The 16570-nt window shown below is 39.2% G+C and overlaps 1 protein-coding gene across 4 annotated transcripts in view; it reads left to right on the plus strand.

The window, feature by feature from the left end:
• The window catches only part of DIS3L2 (DIS3 like 3'-5' exoribonuclease 2), a 366495-nt gene that overhangs the window by 21087 nt on the left and 328838 nt on the right, over window positions 1-16570 (plus strand). Inside the window, exon 2 of one of the 4 annotated variants that reach the window (XM_045078898.1) lies at window positions 12631-12699. The exons of the other annotated variants lie outside the window; for them this stretch is intronic. The gene's annotated coding sequence lies outside the window, so the exon portion shown is untranslated. The remainder of the gene's footprint in view (window positions 1-12630; window positions 12700-16570) is intronic. 4 annotated transcript variants of the gene reach the window in all.

Below are 16570 nucleotides of genomic sequence, written 5' to 3' on the forward strand. Positions count from 1 at the left end.
GTTATCACTGAATTGTTTGCTGAATAGAATATTTTGCCATTTATGACCTGTAATTTAGAGTTTTGTGTTTTTTTTTAAAGATTTTATTTATTTATTTGACAGAGATCACAAGTAGGCAGAGAGGCAGGCAGAGAGAGAGGGGCACTGAGCAGGGAGCCCGATGCAGGACTTGATTCCAGGACCCTGGGATCATGACCTGAGCCAAAGGCAGAGGCTTTAACCCACTGAGCCACCCAGGCGCCCCTTGTAACTTAGAGTTCTTAAAAGGGAATTTAAAAGTCTTCCCATGTGCTTCAGTATAATTTAGTATGTATATGTGTATATGGGGGATCTGAAGCCTGTGTGTATGTGTGTGTGCGTGCAGGAGTAGATGAAATAACATTGGCTGTTTATCGGTAATTATTGAATCTGAGTGATGAGCATGCATTTATTATGTCATTCTTTTTACTTAGCAAGTGTATTTACATTTCCAAGATGAAAAGATAAAAGAATCTCCCCAAAAAGTAATGAAGAAAAGTGGAAAGATTGCAGGCAGACTTTATTTGATAGCATGGATTAGGAGTTCATACAATTCATATCATGATTTCTAATACCTTCTGGAGTGGCTTTTTCAGTGCTGCTGAAATAAATGCCTTGAATTATGTCAGGAGAGAGAATATTATTTTTTCTGTGTTTGCCCAAGTTTGCTGATCATGGCAGAGATATTCCAGAGTGACTGACTGCTTACACATTATGAAAACAAAACCCTGTATGTTTTTGAGATGCTTTCTTTTGCTATTTGGTGCTGATCATGAATTCTGATACCAATGTGTACCTTCCACTGCTTAAACAGATTCTGATTTCTATTAAAAAAAAAAAAAGAACTCTTTATTTGGTCCCTGTTCTTTGAGTTCCTTTCTCACTGGATAAAAAGATATTTCTTCTTGTTTCTAAAGGTACTTGTGTTTGATCCAAGCCTTTAGCTACTGTTTTCTAAAATTTGTCTCTGAAGTTTGCATATATGTCCCAAAAGAGAGAATAAATTTCAGGGGGTTGAAAGTGATAATTAGTATGAAAGTCTTTAAAGCATAATCTTATTTGTAATCTTATTTGTTCCAATTTGGTAATTCTGTAGATGACTTTAATAAAATATGGGAGAGAAGCATGAGGTTGAATTTGTAACAAGTTTATAACATAAACATGAGTATTAAAATATGGGAGAGAAACCTGAGATTGAATTTATAACATAATCCTGTATAAATTACACTAACAAATGAAGCTGTTTGCTGAAAAAATGAAGCAGTTTCCACCTCATAATATTTTGGGCCAAGCTTATTTGGTGGCAAAGCTTGTATTTCAGAAGAACCTGGGTTGATATCTTTTGATTTTGGTTTTGCATGCTGCCTGATTTCTGAAATCTTATATTTGTGTGTCATTTATGACCAGAACTCTGGTACTTCAGTGAGGTTAAGATGATTCTGTCTTTATTAGGCAGGGAGATGATATTTAGATCCATTGTATTTCTTGCCTTGACTGATGTACTCCTATATATTGTCAAGATGTGAAAACACTAACCTCCAAAATTCACTCAAGTCTTATAATAGGCACGCAAACTCTAGTGTTACATGAATTTACGAAAGTGCTTCATAAGTAGGGGAAAGTTCAGTTATCTTTAAGGGTTTTCTTGAATTCTGGAATATGGGGAAATGTAGTGTTTTGAAAACAACTATTATCTTTTAAAATTAGAATTGAGAGACATTACATAGACTTTCATTCTTTTTCATCAGTGTCAAGGTATATTGCCAAACTCTGTCTTTCCAAATCCCGTGATGACATTAGGCCATAATAAATTATCATCATGTTATCAAGAACATTTATTCTACTTTGTAGGGCACTGTGTGGAAGTAGACATAGACATAAGACATGGTCCTCTCTCTCTCTCTCTTTTTTTTTTTTTGAGAGAGTGCATGCGCAGGGAAATGGGGAGGGGTAGAGGGAGAGAGAATCTTAAGCAGGCTCCATGCTCAGGATGCTTAAGGAGTCTCTCCATGCTCGGAAACTCGGGGCTCTATCTCACCACCATGAGATCATGACATGAGCTGAAATCAAGAGTTGAGTGCTTAACTGACTGAGCCATCCAGGTGTCCCATAGTTCTTGCTCTTAAATAATTTACAGTTGTTGAAGAGTAACAGGACATCTCTTTTAATTAATTCATTCGGTAAACATTTCCTGGGTGCTTTTGGTATGCCGGCCCTACTAGGCACTGGAGATATAGTGGTGAACCAGATAGACAAGGCCCCACAGTTTTGGAGCTTACATTATAAGATCTTAAATACTTAACATGCTGAATGATGGAGCTGTTCAGGACTTTATAAGGGGGGGTACTGTTTGTTCTTGTATGGTTGGGATAGGCCTATATTGAGGGGGTAGGACATGAGCTGCACAGGAAATAGAATGTTCATTTCCTCCATGTGTTTTCTGTGGAACCCACTATATAGGATTTTGCAGTGAAAAAATGTGGAAAACATAGCACAGCATGGGATTACAGAGAAAGGATCCCAAGAATTAGAGAAATTAGGTGAGGTTCATAGAAGGGAGAGGATATAGAATTTGAGCTGTTCTTTAAGGGTAAATTTTTAAGAGTGAGGTTGGAGCAGATGGTGAGTGAATTGTGTTAAGCTTGAGGAACACAAGACTTGTTGGGGGAGTGTTAGTCAAAGTGTACCCTTCCTTCTGTCCCCCTTCTCCCTTCACAGAAGCTATCATTTATCTTTGGTCTCACCTTCTCAACTCTTCTTTCCTATGAGTATTTTAACACATTCATGTTTCCCCTTTAATGAAAATGATAGTGACAACAAATGGAAACTTTTTTTTTTTTTTTTTGGTAGTTTCATCTCTTCCTCTTCACAGCCAGACTTCAAAGAAGAGTCTCCTGGACTCATTAGTTTTCATGTCCTCCCTGGCCATTAATTCATTAGCTTACTTCTCTTTGGTGTTGTTTCCGTACTTTACTAAACTCTCACCAAGCTCCCAGGACATCCGTGCTGCCATGTCTGATGAACATCCTGCTCTTACTTCACAAGTAACTTCATACAAGTACTTCGTACAAAGCCATGTGCGCCTTTACTGCGCACTGCCTTCTAGAAATCTTGATTCTTAGCATCATACTCTTCTGGGTTTTCTCTTACACCCCCATCAGAGGAGGCCATTCCTTCTCTGCCTTGCAAATGTCTTCTCCCTCTCTGTTGAACTTTAAGGCTCCTCAAGTCCCAATCTGAGGGTCCTTCTCTTTTTTTCTCCCTGCTCTCTCCCTTGGCTCTCCATTTGTGTTCACAACTTCAGTTACTGTTTGTTCTCTAGTGAATGTCAGATTTGACTTGAGCCCAGACATTGTCAGAGCTTCTGACCTGGATATCCAGCTGCCTGTTTGATAGCATCTGTTGGTTCTGCAGAGTTATCTCACATTCAGCTTGTCCAGTACTGGGCTCATGATCCCTGCTTGTCTACCCTAGTCCAGTAACCTTATCCTAGTAAATGTCCCCATTATCCATTCAACTGTTTAGGCCAGAAAACATGAAGTTGTCCTTGATCATCCTCTTTCCCTCACCCTCCATGTCCAGTCTAGCACGTTTTGTTGTTCTGGGCTCCTAAATATATATATTTTTAAAGGTTTTATTTATTTATTTGACAGACAGAGATCACAAGTAGGCAGAGAGAGCGGGAGAGGGAAGCAAACTCCCCTGCTGAGCAGAGAGCCCAATGCGGGGCTTGGTCCCAGTACCCTGGGATCATGACCTGAGCCGAAGGCAGAGACTTTAACCCACTGGGCCACCCAGGCACCCCTAGCATAATGGTTTTTAAACTTAGACTAAAACTATAAACCTGAATTTCACTGTGAGTTACAATACTTTATAAATTAAAGAAACAATTCAAGATGGTAGAACATTAGTTTTGTTCTACAACATGAGATTGTCTTTTCTCTTTATCAGTAAGCCTTGATTGTTGCCAGCAGCCCCAGAATTATTCCCTGAGGGTCTGAAAGTCTTCAAGTTTAATTCGCTGGAGATTTTCACAAAGATCCTAAAATGATAGGTTGTAGATAAATGGTGTCCAGCCGATGTCTTTCATTAAAATGAAATAATTATATATACAAAAGTTGCTTCTACCTGTCCACTTTACTAAAGGATAAAACAGAGAACTAAGATTCTAACTATTCCTTTGGTCTTCTGAGAAGAGCTCTAATGTTCAACATATTGAGTAAAAATTTCTGAACTCGTCATTTAGCTATGTAAATGAATGGGTCCTAGAAATTAAAAAAAAATTATCCTCTTTCTTTATTTCCTTTTTTTTTTTTTTTAAGATTTCATTTATTTATTTGAGAAAGAGAGTGAGAGAGAACATGTCAGGGGGGCAGGTAGAGGGAGAGGGAGAAGCAGTGAGCCAGGGAGTCTTGACAATTTCAGGACCCTGGGATCGTGAGCTGAGCCCCAGGCAGATGCTTAACCAGCTGAGCCACCCAGGTGCCCCCTATCATTTTTTATTTATCTCTCCTCCCTTTCTTCCTTGTTTCTTTTCTTTCTCCCTCCCTCCCTCCTGCCCCCGCTTGCTTGCTTGCTTCCTTCCTTCCTTCCCCTCTCTCTCTCTTTCCTTCCTTCCTTCTTTCCTTCTTTATTTTTTTTTTTTTAAGATTTTATTTATTTGTCAGAGAGAGAGTACAAGCGCACTAGCAGCGGGAGCAGCCGGCGGAAGGACAAGCAGGTTCCCTGCTGAGCAACCAGCCCAATATGGGGCTTGATCCCAGGACCCTGGGATCATGACCTGAATTGAAGGCAGGTGCTTAACTGACTGAGCCACCCAGGCGTCCCCATCCTTTTCATTTCTTGATGGATTATGCTTTTGGTGTCATGTCTAAGAACACTTTCTCTAATCTTTTTTTAAATAAGATTTTAAAAAATTAAAAAAAAATTTTAAAAAGTAAGCTCTGTGCCAATTGTGGAGCTTGAACTCATGATCCTGAGATTGAGAGTTACATGCTTTACGGACTGAGCCAGCCAGGCACTTCTCTTTACCTGATCTTAGACCATAAAGTTTTTCCTTTATGTTCTCGTCTAAAAATTTTATAGTTTTATGTTAGGTCCATTTGAAGTTAATTTTTGTGTAAGATGTGCAGTTTAGGTCAGGGTTTACTTTTTGTCTATTGATGTCCAATTATTGCAGCACCATTTGTTGGAAAGCCTGCTTTCCTTCCTTGAATTACTTTTGTACCTCTCTCAAAATTCAGTTGGGCATATTTGTATGGGTCTGTTACTAGGTTCTCTGTGTTGTTCCATTGGTCTGTGTGTCTGTCCCTTTGAAAACATGACACTGTCTTGATTTTGTTTGCTGCATAGTTTAAAATTGGGTAGTAGGCTTTCTCCAATTTTTATTTTAACTAATTCATTAATATTAGTTATTCATTGTTTCAATTACTCTAGGTTTTTTTTTTTAATTTTTTTTATTTTAGAGAATGTGTGTGTGTGTTAGTGTGGGGAAGGGCAGGGGAAGAGGGAGGGCAGCTAACTCCCCTCTGAGCAGGGAACTTGACCAGGGGCCTGATCTCATGATCCCAAAATCATGACTGGAGCCCAAATCAAGAGTTGGATGCCCAGCCAACCAACTGAGCCACCTAGACACCTCTTAGTTATTCAAGTTCTTTTGCGTTTCCACATAAATTTTAAGATAAGCTTGTCTTCATCTATAAGAAAACTTGGGATCTGATAGGAGTTGTGTTGAATTTAAAGGTAAATTTGGGTCATAGTCTCCTTAGTATTGGTATCTTGCCACTTAAGGTGAAAGGTAGGACCTTTACCGCCATTTAGGCCCTTTTATCCTCCCTTTTTTAATAATTAGTTGTCTTAATATCTCCTTTACATACATTGAGAACCATACCAGACACTGTTATACTTTTGCTTTTAACTATGTAATGTAATCAGGGAGATAGTCTAGTGCATTTACCTATAAAGTTATCTGCCAACATTAGTTACTTTTTACTTCTGAAAGTTCTATTTAGCTCTTTTAAAATTTGTCTTTTAGTAAGCCTTTATTTGTTTTTATTTTTGCTCTTATTTCTTTATACACATTATAGTTTTAGAATGTTATATATTAAAAAAAGTTATCTATTTGTCATTTTTATGACCTGAAATTATTTTGCACCACATTTTGCTCTTTTTTCCCTGACTCTCAAACATGATGACTCTCTCACTCTAGCTGTCTTCCTCATGTGTTTTGTAGGCATTTAACAGGCTTTTTGAGTATGGGAATATTCTGAAGTGGATAGTTCTGAGAGAATTTTTTAGTTCAGCCAGCACCTTGGGATGGTACCAACCTAGGCTCACTTTAAATTAGGGTGTGTGCTTGGGGTTAGTGCCGCCACACTGCACTCTGGCAAGGCATGTTTATGAATCTCTGGGGGAAACTCCCCTGTGTTCCCAGCTGGAGTTCAGGTCAACACACACAAATTCTCCCTCCCTCCCCCCCTCCCTTTTTAAAAAGATTTTATTTATTTATTTGACAGACAGAAATCACAAGTAGGCAGAGAGGCAGGCAGAGAGAGAGAGGGAAGCAGGCTCCCTGCTGAGCAGAGAGCCTGATTCGGGGCTCGATCCCAGGACCCTGGGATCATGACCCGAGCCGAAGGCAGAGGCTTTAACCCACTGAGCCACCCAGGCGCCCGCCCTCCCTCCCTTTTTCTAAAAGATTTTATTTGACAGAATGAGCAGGGGGACCAGCAGGCAGAGGAAGGAGGAAGCAGAGGGAGAAGCAAGCTCTCCACTGAGCTCCTCACTGAACAGAGACCTCCATGCTGGGCTCAATTCTAGGACCCCAAGATCATGACCTAAGCAGAAGGCAGATGCTTAACCAACTGAGCCACCTAGGTGCCCCTAACCCTTGCAGCTTTAAACTACAAGCCACTTGGAGCTGACTCCAGGATGTGCTTGCTCCCAGGGTTTCTGTAGCCTCAGCTTCCACGCATTCTGGTTTCTAGCTCTCACTTGAATTTTAGCTCCCAGGGATATTCTTTTCTCGCTTGAGAGCTCAATTATTAGTTCCTCTAGAATTCAGTAATATTTTATTTAGCACTTGTAGTAATTTGCTGTCACAAGGTTTTACAGAAAAACAACTCTACTGTATTACCAGAAATAGAAGTTTCTGACACACCATTAGATTAGACACACGACCAGATCACAGATTGTTGGGTTAGGGACCCACTCCTGGTTCTTTGAGAACTGGTCACCTGGGGCAGTAATTGCTTGCCTGTCTCTCAGGAGGGGCTGTGGATGTGACATTTGTTCTTAAACCGAAGGAGTACGAGCATCTTTAGCCCTCCTGTCATGTCTGCCAAGGAAGTAGGGAGGCTCGAGAAGAGGGGGAATGTTCAACTCTGTCAAGTGCTACAGCAAGGTTGAGTAGGATCAAGACTGAACCTTGAGAGCTGGATTTCCCCAATCAGGAAATCTTTGCCAGAGCAGTCTCCAGAGAATGGAGGGGGAAGAAGCCTATTTTGTTTTTTAATCTCTGGGAGGATGGTCCTTGGTTTAGGCAATTTCCATTTTTTTTTTCCTCAGAAAGAATGATTTGATGTTTACCAGTATGTGACTGTTTTATTTTATACTCTCTTATTTTAGTTCTTTGAGTTCCAACTCTGCCTTAGGTAGATTAGCTCTCACAGAAACTGGATTTAGCCATAGAGTATAGGGCTTCACTAGTACATGGGAATATCCTTAAAGCTTTCATTTACATCTCCTTAAATGACGTAGTCAGAACACAGAACTGAAAATGTAAGTGCTGAGCTGGTGTAGGAAAGTAAGAGGAAGAAGTTATGAGGTATTGCCATTCTGTTATGTGGAGTTTTGAAAAATTTCGAAAAATTTCAAATGTATGAAAACTAGAAGGAGTAGTTTATCAATCCCAATTTACCCATTTCCCCAAATCAAGAATTTTGGCACCTTTGCCTCACTCATCCCTTTTTTATTTCTTTTTGTTTTGCCAAAATATTTTGAAGAAGTTCCTGACATTTATTGTACAATACATATATATGTGTGTATATAGATACACACACATATACATAAATACGCTTGGCAGTGATGAAAATTGTCATATACTCATAATGCCATTATCATACCTAATACAAAGCTGACAGTTCTTTGGTATTGTCTACTGTACTGAGAGTAGTAATGAGGCCTTTTAAAATAACTTCTTTGAACATGCTGAGATTGTTTTTCCTTTGTTGTCTTTGCCCTTGTCCGTATCCTCTGCCCAGACGAGTCTGAGACCTTCACTTGTGGACTTCTCATCATTTGGATTTTTGCTCCAGTGTTGTCTCCTCAGTAGAGGCTTTTCCTGATCACCACAAATCAAGTAGTGTCCTCTTTTCCTTCTCCTGTTTGTCACTCTGTTTTACTGCCTTGTTGTGTGTTTGCTTGTCTTCTCCGTCCCCTAGATTTTAAGTACCGTGAAAGTAGGGACTTTGTCAATCATGTTGTGTTTACTGCTCAGTGCCCAGAGCTGAAGAGCATATAGTGGGGCATGCGGTAATGAAGCACATGTTCAGAAATAAGTCAGCTATTAGCATAACAGGAAGAGATTCCAAAATTTTCTTAATATTTTATAACCATTATCTCTTCCTACAGCTGATTTGCATTCCAGACTTTTCTTTTCTCAAGAGTTTTAACCAACAGCTGTGTTTGCAAAAAGTGCTGGGTTGATGTCCCTTTCAGGACATTTAATCTTTTAAATCCTGAAAATATTTTGTAAAATATAAGTGAGTAAAGTTACTGCTGACCTGTTGAGAGGCAGTGTTTTTACTGACATAACTCTCATTTGAGAACACTTTATTTGAGTTTGCAGCTAATAAATCTGTTTTGGCCCATATGAAACAGGATGGAATGATCTTGTAGCCCACATATCCTTTAACTGATTATTTGAGTTTCTTTTATTTGGTACATCATTTGTGGAGCATGTTACGGGGTGGGTTTTAGTTATGTTATCAGTTGTTGTGGATGTTCTTTAACATGAGAAAAAAGTGTAATTCAATAAACATATGATATTATAAATTAAAGACTTGGATTCTTTTTGAAAACATGTAACTTCGGATCCGTAGAAGAGATAGAGGAATGGTACAAAGAATTATTCTGTCTTCTTCACTGGGTTCTTCAACATTAACATTTTACCACATTAACTTTAACATCCCTTCCCACTTGCCTTTTTTCTTTTTGAGCTAAGAGTGTGTTGCAGACACTCAGAGCCATTCTCTTTTATGGCCATTGTGCAGGGAGGGATCAAAATAAGGAAAATAACATTGATACAGTGCCCTTAGCTAATCTATAGATCTCATTCAAATATCTTCAGGTTTCCTAATTATGTCCTTTATAGGAGACAAAAGTCCCGATCACAGTTGCATGGAATTGTCATGTGTCTTTAGTCTCCTTTAATCTGGAAGAGTCTTTCCTTTCATGAGTATTTTTGAAGATTATAGGCTAATTCTTTGTAGTAAGTCCCTCAATTTGGGTTTTACTGGTGTTTCACAGGTGACATATTTTTTTAAATGTATCTTATTAGGAGGCATATGGTATTGATTTGTCCCATTACAGGTGTTTATTACTTTGATCACTTGGTTAAGTTTGTTGTCTGGATATCTCCACTATCAATATATGCTTTTCTTTTCCTCTTTATATTTGATAACTATCTTTTTAAAAATTGTTTTAAAGACTTTATTTATTTGACAGAGACAGTGAGAGAGGGAACACAGGAGGGGGAGTGGGAGAGGGAGAAGCTGGCTTCCTGCTGAGCAGGGAGCCTGTTGCAGGGCTCAATCCCAGGATCTTGGGATCAATCTGAGCCGAAGGCAGATGCTTAAGGACTGAGCACCCAGGCACCCCATGATAATTATGTTTGAAGATGGTTTGAGGTGATTTAATATTCTATCACTCCTCAAACTTGAACCCCCTGGTTTTATGATCTGTTGATGAATCTGAATGAATTAAGATAATGATGGTTGCCAGTGGTCATTTTTTAATTCCATCAGTTTTTCTGCATTTATTGTAATGTTGGGATTCTGATGTAAGGTAGAGCTTCTGCTTTTATTTGTTTTTATCAGCATGAACTCATGGATTATTTTATTTAATGGGTTATAAGCCATTATATAAAATTTTTGATGAATTGTTATTTGGCCAGTAGGAGCTTTTTCAGCTGGCTTCTGTGAACCTTTGACATGACCCCATTATTTTTGGGTGTGTCCTTACTTTCTGGAACAAGAAGATATTCTATCTAGGCTAGAGCTTGGCCAACTTTTTCTGTAAGTGGCCAGATAGTAAATATTTTTGGCTTTAAGGGCTCTACAGTCTCTTGCAATTACTTAAGCCCACCCTCACAGCAGGACAGCAGCCAGAGACAATTTGTAAATGAATGAGCATGACTCTATTCCAATAAAACTTTATTTACAAAGATAGGTGCCTTTTTAAAAAAAAAATTATTTTTTATAAACATATATTTTTATCCCCATGGGTACAGGTCTGTAAATTGCCAGGTTTACACACTTCACAGCACTCACCATAGCACATACCCTTCCCAGTGTCCATAACCCCACCCCCCTTCTCCCAACCTCCCTCCCCCCAGCAACCCTCAGTTTGTTTTGTGAGATTAAGAGTCACTTATGGTTTGTCTCCCTCCTATAGGTGCCTTTCTGAATTTAGCCTTTGGGCTGTAGTTTGCCAACCCCTCTTCTAGGCTCTTGCTGTACCCACTCCCATTCCAGTCTCAGAATTGGTAATTTTTCTAAGGAGCTCTCCTTCCTTTTAGCACTGAATGGTATTGAGAAACTGAGAGCTGTGCTCATTGCTACTGGTATGTTATCGACATAGCTAGGTAACATGAAAATATATACATGTCAGATGCCTGGGTGGCTCAGTCAGTTAAGCATCTGCCTTCACTTCAGCTCAGGTCATGATCTCAGGGTCCTGGGATTGAGTCCCAAATTGGGCTCCTTCCTTAGCAGGGAGCCTGCTTCTTCCTCTGCCTGCTGCTCCCCCTGCTCTGTGTGTGCTCTACTGAAGAAGACAGAATAATTCTTTGTACCATTCTTGTATCTCTTCTACAGGTCCAAAATTACATGTTTTCAAAAAGAATCCAAGTCTTTAATTTATAATATCTTATCTGTTTATTGAATTATACTTTTTTCTCATGTTAAAGAACATTCACAGCTGATAACATAACTAAAAAACATCCCCTAACATGCTCCACAAATGATGTACCAAATAAAAGAATTTGTATGTGCTTCTCTCTGTCTCTTTGACAAATAGAATATTAAAAGAATATATACATGTATATATTTGTATACATTTGTATGTGTGTATTTCAGTGTTTATCTATCTCTATATATTGTAAACTACTGGGTATTGTGATACCTCCAATTCCATTTCAGTACCACAGGGTTTATTCTAACCTTTCTACTTTATATATAATATTTTTCTGCAACATTGACAAATCTGACTCCTTTTATCCACAGTATGTTTACTTACTTGTTGAATGCTAGAATATACAGAAAGTAGTTTTAGAGTTGCTAACCCATACCTCTGTGAAAAACTAACTTATTAGAAATTAATTTTTTAAAAGATTTATATTTATTTGAGAGAGAGCGAGAGTGAGAGAGATCACAGAGGGGGAGGGAGAAGAAGAGGAAGGAGCAGACTTGCTGCTGAGTGGAGAGCCTGATGTGGGGCCCCATCCCAGGACCCTGAGATCATGAACTGAGCTGAAGGCAGACACTCAACTGACTGAGCCACCCAGGTGCTCCACATTTTTTTTGATGTAAATTTTTTTTTTAAAGATTTTATTTTTAAGTAATCTCTACACCTACCATGGCTCTTCAATTCACAGAGATCAAGATTCCTATGTTCCTGGACTGAGCTAGCCAGGTGTCCCAATTAGAGTTTAATATTTTGTTTAGACTTCTTATTAGTCTTTAACCTAAGGTTTAGTTAAATACTGTTACCCATGAGTTACTTGGGTTAGTTCTCCCCTCATTCCTTAGATACGTTGTGTTTCTCATTTTAAATATAGTTAGGATCATTTCTTCTTGTTTACATTGCGTTTTGGGCTCTTTTCCCCATTATTTTTTTTAATTTTTAAAAAATTTAAAAAAGATTTTATTTATTTCTTTGACAGACAGAGATCACAAGTAGGCAGAGAGGCAGGCAGAGACGAAGGGAAGCAGGCTTCCTGCCCAGCAGAGAGCCCAATGCGGGTCTCAATCCCAGGACCCTGGGATCATGACCTGAGCCAAAGGCAGAGGCTTTTAACCCACGGAGCCACCCAGGCACCCCAATTCTTATTTTAATTTTGTGTTGATGTTTTTCAGTATGTGGAACGTGTATGTGGTTTCAAAAGTCAACATACAAAAAGGTATATGCAGTAAAGTGTTACTCCACATTCATTTCTTTTTCCCAGTTTTCATCTGCTTCCTTTTCATCCTGCTCCCACCTACACACCCCCACCCTCCACCATAGGTAATCATTCTCACTAGTTTAAGTTACTGTTCTGCACGCCTTTTGACACAAATGAGCATATGGGTGTGTGTGTAATTCCTATTCTTTTCTTTGTTTTCTTTTTTTTAGATCTACACTTCTGAAAATGTCTTTATTTTACCATCATACTTGATTACTGGTTTGCACATGGAATTTCAGGTTAGAAATAATTTTCCTTAGGGCACCTGGGTGGCTCGGTTGTTAAGCGTCTGCCTTCAGCTCAGGTCATGATCCCAGGGTGCTGGGATTGAACCCCATTTTGGGGTTCCTGCTCACTGGGAAGCCTGCTTTTCCCACTCCCACTCCCCCTGTTTGTGTTCCCTCTCTCGCTGTCTCTGTCTGTGTCCAAAAATAAATAATCGCGGGGCGCATGGGTGGCTCAGTGGGTTAAAGCCTCTGCCTTTGGCTCATGTCATGCAGGATCAAGCCCGGCATTGGGCTCTCTGCTCAGCAGGGAGCCTGCTTACTCCTCTCTCTCTGTCTGCCTCTCTGCCTACTTGTGATCTCTGTTTGTCAAGTAAATAAATAAAATCTTTAAAAAAACAAATAAATACACTTAAAAAAAAAGATTTTGTTTATTTATTTGGCAGAGAGAGATCACAAGTAGGCAGAAAGGCAGGCAGAGGGAGAGAGGGGAGGAAGCAGGCTCCCTGCTGAGCAGAGAGCTCCAATGTGGGGCTTGAGCCCAGGACCCTGAGAACATGACCTGAGCTGAAGGCAGAGGCTTAGCCCTCTGAGCCACCCAGGTGCCCAAATAAATAAACTCTTTAAAAATTTTCTTTTCCTTAAATTTTTTCTTCTTTATTGATGTATAATTTATTTAAATTAAATATTTCTCATGCTTAACATTCATTTCTGAAGATCCAGTTTTTGCTCTGCTGTCATTTCCTTTTATCCCAAAGAACTTCCTTTTGTGTTACTTAAAGTTACATTCTGCTTTTAATGGATTTTCTTGGTTCTCCTTTATCTGAAAACTGTCTTTATTTTGTGTTCATTCCTGAAGGACTTTTTTATTGGATGTAGAATTCTGGGTTTGTAGTTTTTCTTTTCAACCCTTTAAAGATGTTGTTCTACTGTCTTCTAGATGCCTTGAAAGAAGATGATAGGAATTGATAAGAAATCTAGTGCTGTTGAAAATGTTCACCTCTATGTAGTGTAGCATTTTCCTCTGGCTGCTTTAGATTTTTTCTTTTCTTTGGTTTTTAGGAGTTTGATTATGAGTCTGGATCTAGTTTTCTTTGAATTTATTTCCTCTTTGGGGTTCATTGAGCTTCTTGAATTTATATATTTGTCTTTCATCAAGTCTTGGATGTTTTTGGTCAATGTTTATTTTACTTCTTTGGCTCATTTTTTATTTTCTGGGATTCCAGTTACTCATATGTTTGAGCTTTTTGATAAAATAAGCCTTAAGTCCATAAGGCTCTGTTCATCTTTTCAATCCCCCCCCTTTTTTCAGAGTATATAATTTGTATTGATGAGGTTTAAGCTCACCACCTCTTTACTCTTATATCTCTGTTTGTTATTGAGCTCATTCACAGAATTTTTATTTCAGATCTTTTATTTTCCCATTTTAAGATTTCCATTTTTAAAGGAAATTTTTATTTCTCTATTGAGATTTTCCATCTTTTCAGTCATTCAGGTGTTTTTTCCTTTCCTTCAGTGAGTGTAGTTACCATATCAGGTTTAAAGTCCTTAACTGATAATTTTAACCTCTGAGACATTTTAAGGTTGTTATCTATTACTTTCACTTTAAAATGGGTCAAATTTTCTGGGTTCTTTGTATGTCAAATAATTTTGGGTTGTGTCTTGGATATAGTTAATCGTACTTTGTGTAGACTCTGAATTCTGTTAAATTCCACTGAAGAATATTGGTTTTTAAAAAAATTTCATTGGCAATTAACCTCAGACTGCATTAGGCTCAGACTGTAAGTCTTGTCTCCTGTAGGTTCACATTTCAGTTCAATTTTTAAAGCCTTTATGATGTTCTGTTGAGTCTGTCCTATATATCTACAGTGTTAAGGGGTTATCTGAGACTTGAGAATTAGGGAAATCCCTTCTTCAGCTCTCCTATTCTAGATTGCCCTCGGCATCCAGGCTCTTTTGCCTCCCTTCTGGCCAGTCTGAAGGATTTCTCTTGAAGTTTCAGCGGCCTGTACTGCCCACTCCTGTGACTGTGGCCTGTCCTTAGGGCAAAGCTGTGCCCCCCTCCAAAACTCCCACACCAAAAAACCAGAAACCAGACACATGAAACTCATTTAGGAGCCAGTCATATCTCCAGATGTCTCCTTCCAATCTGTTTGTTTTGTTTATTCTTCAGAATCTTTAGGTACTTCTTGATTTCTTTCTTTCTTTCACCTCCCCCCACCCCCGCCCCAAGTTTATAGTTGTTAACTCCGTTTGTTTTTAAATCATTTTTCAGGCTTTGATGCCAGGCTTGGGCTTTCCCAACTTACTATTTTCATTAGGGATTCACCTAGTGTGATGTTGAAAAAAACCTTTAGTAAGAGATGAGACCTGAAAGATTGGTGTGTTAGAGTTCTCTAGAGAAACAGAACAAATAGAATAGAGATATAGGAAGATATTTATTATACAGATTAGCTCATGCAGTCATGGAAGCTGGGAAGTTCCACAGTCTGCTGTCTGCAAGCTGAAGATCCTGGCAAGGTGGTAATGTAATTCATTCTCAGTCTGAAGCTCTAATCATCAGAGGAACCAGTGATGTAGCTTTCAGTCCAGTCTGAGGGTCTGAGAACTGAGAGTGCTGACAATAGGAGAAGATCCATGTCCCAGCTCAAGTGATCAGACTGGAGGGGCCGATTCTCCTTTCCTTGGCCTTTTTGTTTTACTCAGGCCCTTAACAGATTGGATGATACATACCCACACAGAGGAGAGTGGACTGCTTTAGTGAATGCTAATTTCATCCAGAAGCTCTCACAGCCACACCCTGAAATAATGTTTAGCTAAATATCGGGAGACTCTGTGATCCAGTCATGTTGACATTTAAAATTAACCGTTACAGTAGGTTAGATTACAGAGTTGCAGTGAGGAGCCCTGGAAGGTTTTGAAAAAGGCCTTGATAAGATACTTCCTGTGTGGGGGCACCTGGGTGGCTCAGTAGGTTAAACCTCTGCCTTTGACTCAGGTCATGATCTCAGGGTCCTGGGATTTAGCCCCACATCGGGCTCTCTGCTCAGCGGGGAGTCTGCTTCCCTTCCTCTCTCTCTGCCTGCCTCTCTGCCTACTTGTGATCTCTGTCTGTCAAATAAATAATTAAAATCTTAAAAAAAAAAAAGATACTTCCTGTGTGAAATATGGATTGAAAAAAGGGAATTAGTAGTTGAGAGACCTGTTAAGAAACTGTTGTAATCTTTAGGCTATTCTGTTGCATCAACCTAATTTCAGACAGTGCTGATCAAGTTGGAAAGGAGGGAATCTATTTAGGATACATTTTGAAGGTAGAAGTAATGGAATTTGGTAATAGAGGATTATTAATGGAGAGAAAGAGATTAGATGACTACTGTTTGCTGCCCAGGGTTGATAATAATGTCATTAATCTGGATGCAGTAAGTATGCAGGCAGAAAAGCTAGTCTGAGGAGAATAATAACTTGAATTAGATACATGTTACATTCAAAGTGCTTGCCAATATTAATAAGCAGGAAGTTGGAAAGTTAAAGAAGTGCTTCAGAGAGCAGGGCTGGAGGTGTTCATTTAAAATTCTTTAAAAGATAAGTGAAATGAGACTTAAGAATAGGATCTTGGAGGGCCTAGGTGGCTTAGTTGGTTAAGTGTCTGACTCTTGGTTTTGGTCCAGGCCATGATCTCATAGTCATGGGATCGAGCCCTGCGCATCAGGCTCTGTGCTCAGCATGGAGTCTGCTTCAGATTCTGAGCAGTGTACCTAATATTATCTTAGGCTTAGAGAGATAGGGATTGGAAGTTAGGCCCTGCTAATGTGGGGAGTGTGTGGTCCTGGTGTACCACTGTTATTTGGGATTGAGATCCTGAAGGGCTACAGTCTACAAGTAAGGT

The sequence above is a fragment of the Mustela putorius genome, unplaced genomic scaffold (assembly GCF_011764305.1).
Source record: "Mustela putorius furo isolate JIRA1106 unplaced genomic scaffold, ASM1176430v1.1 tig00000275_pilon_pilon_pilon, whole genome shotgun sequence".
NCBI lineage: Eukaryota > Metazoa > Chordata > Mammalia > Carnivora > Mustelidae > Mustela > Mustela putorius.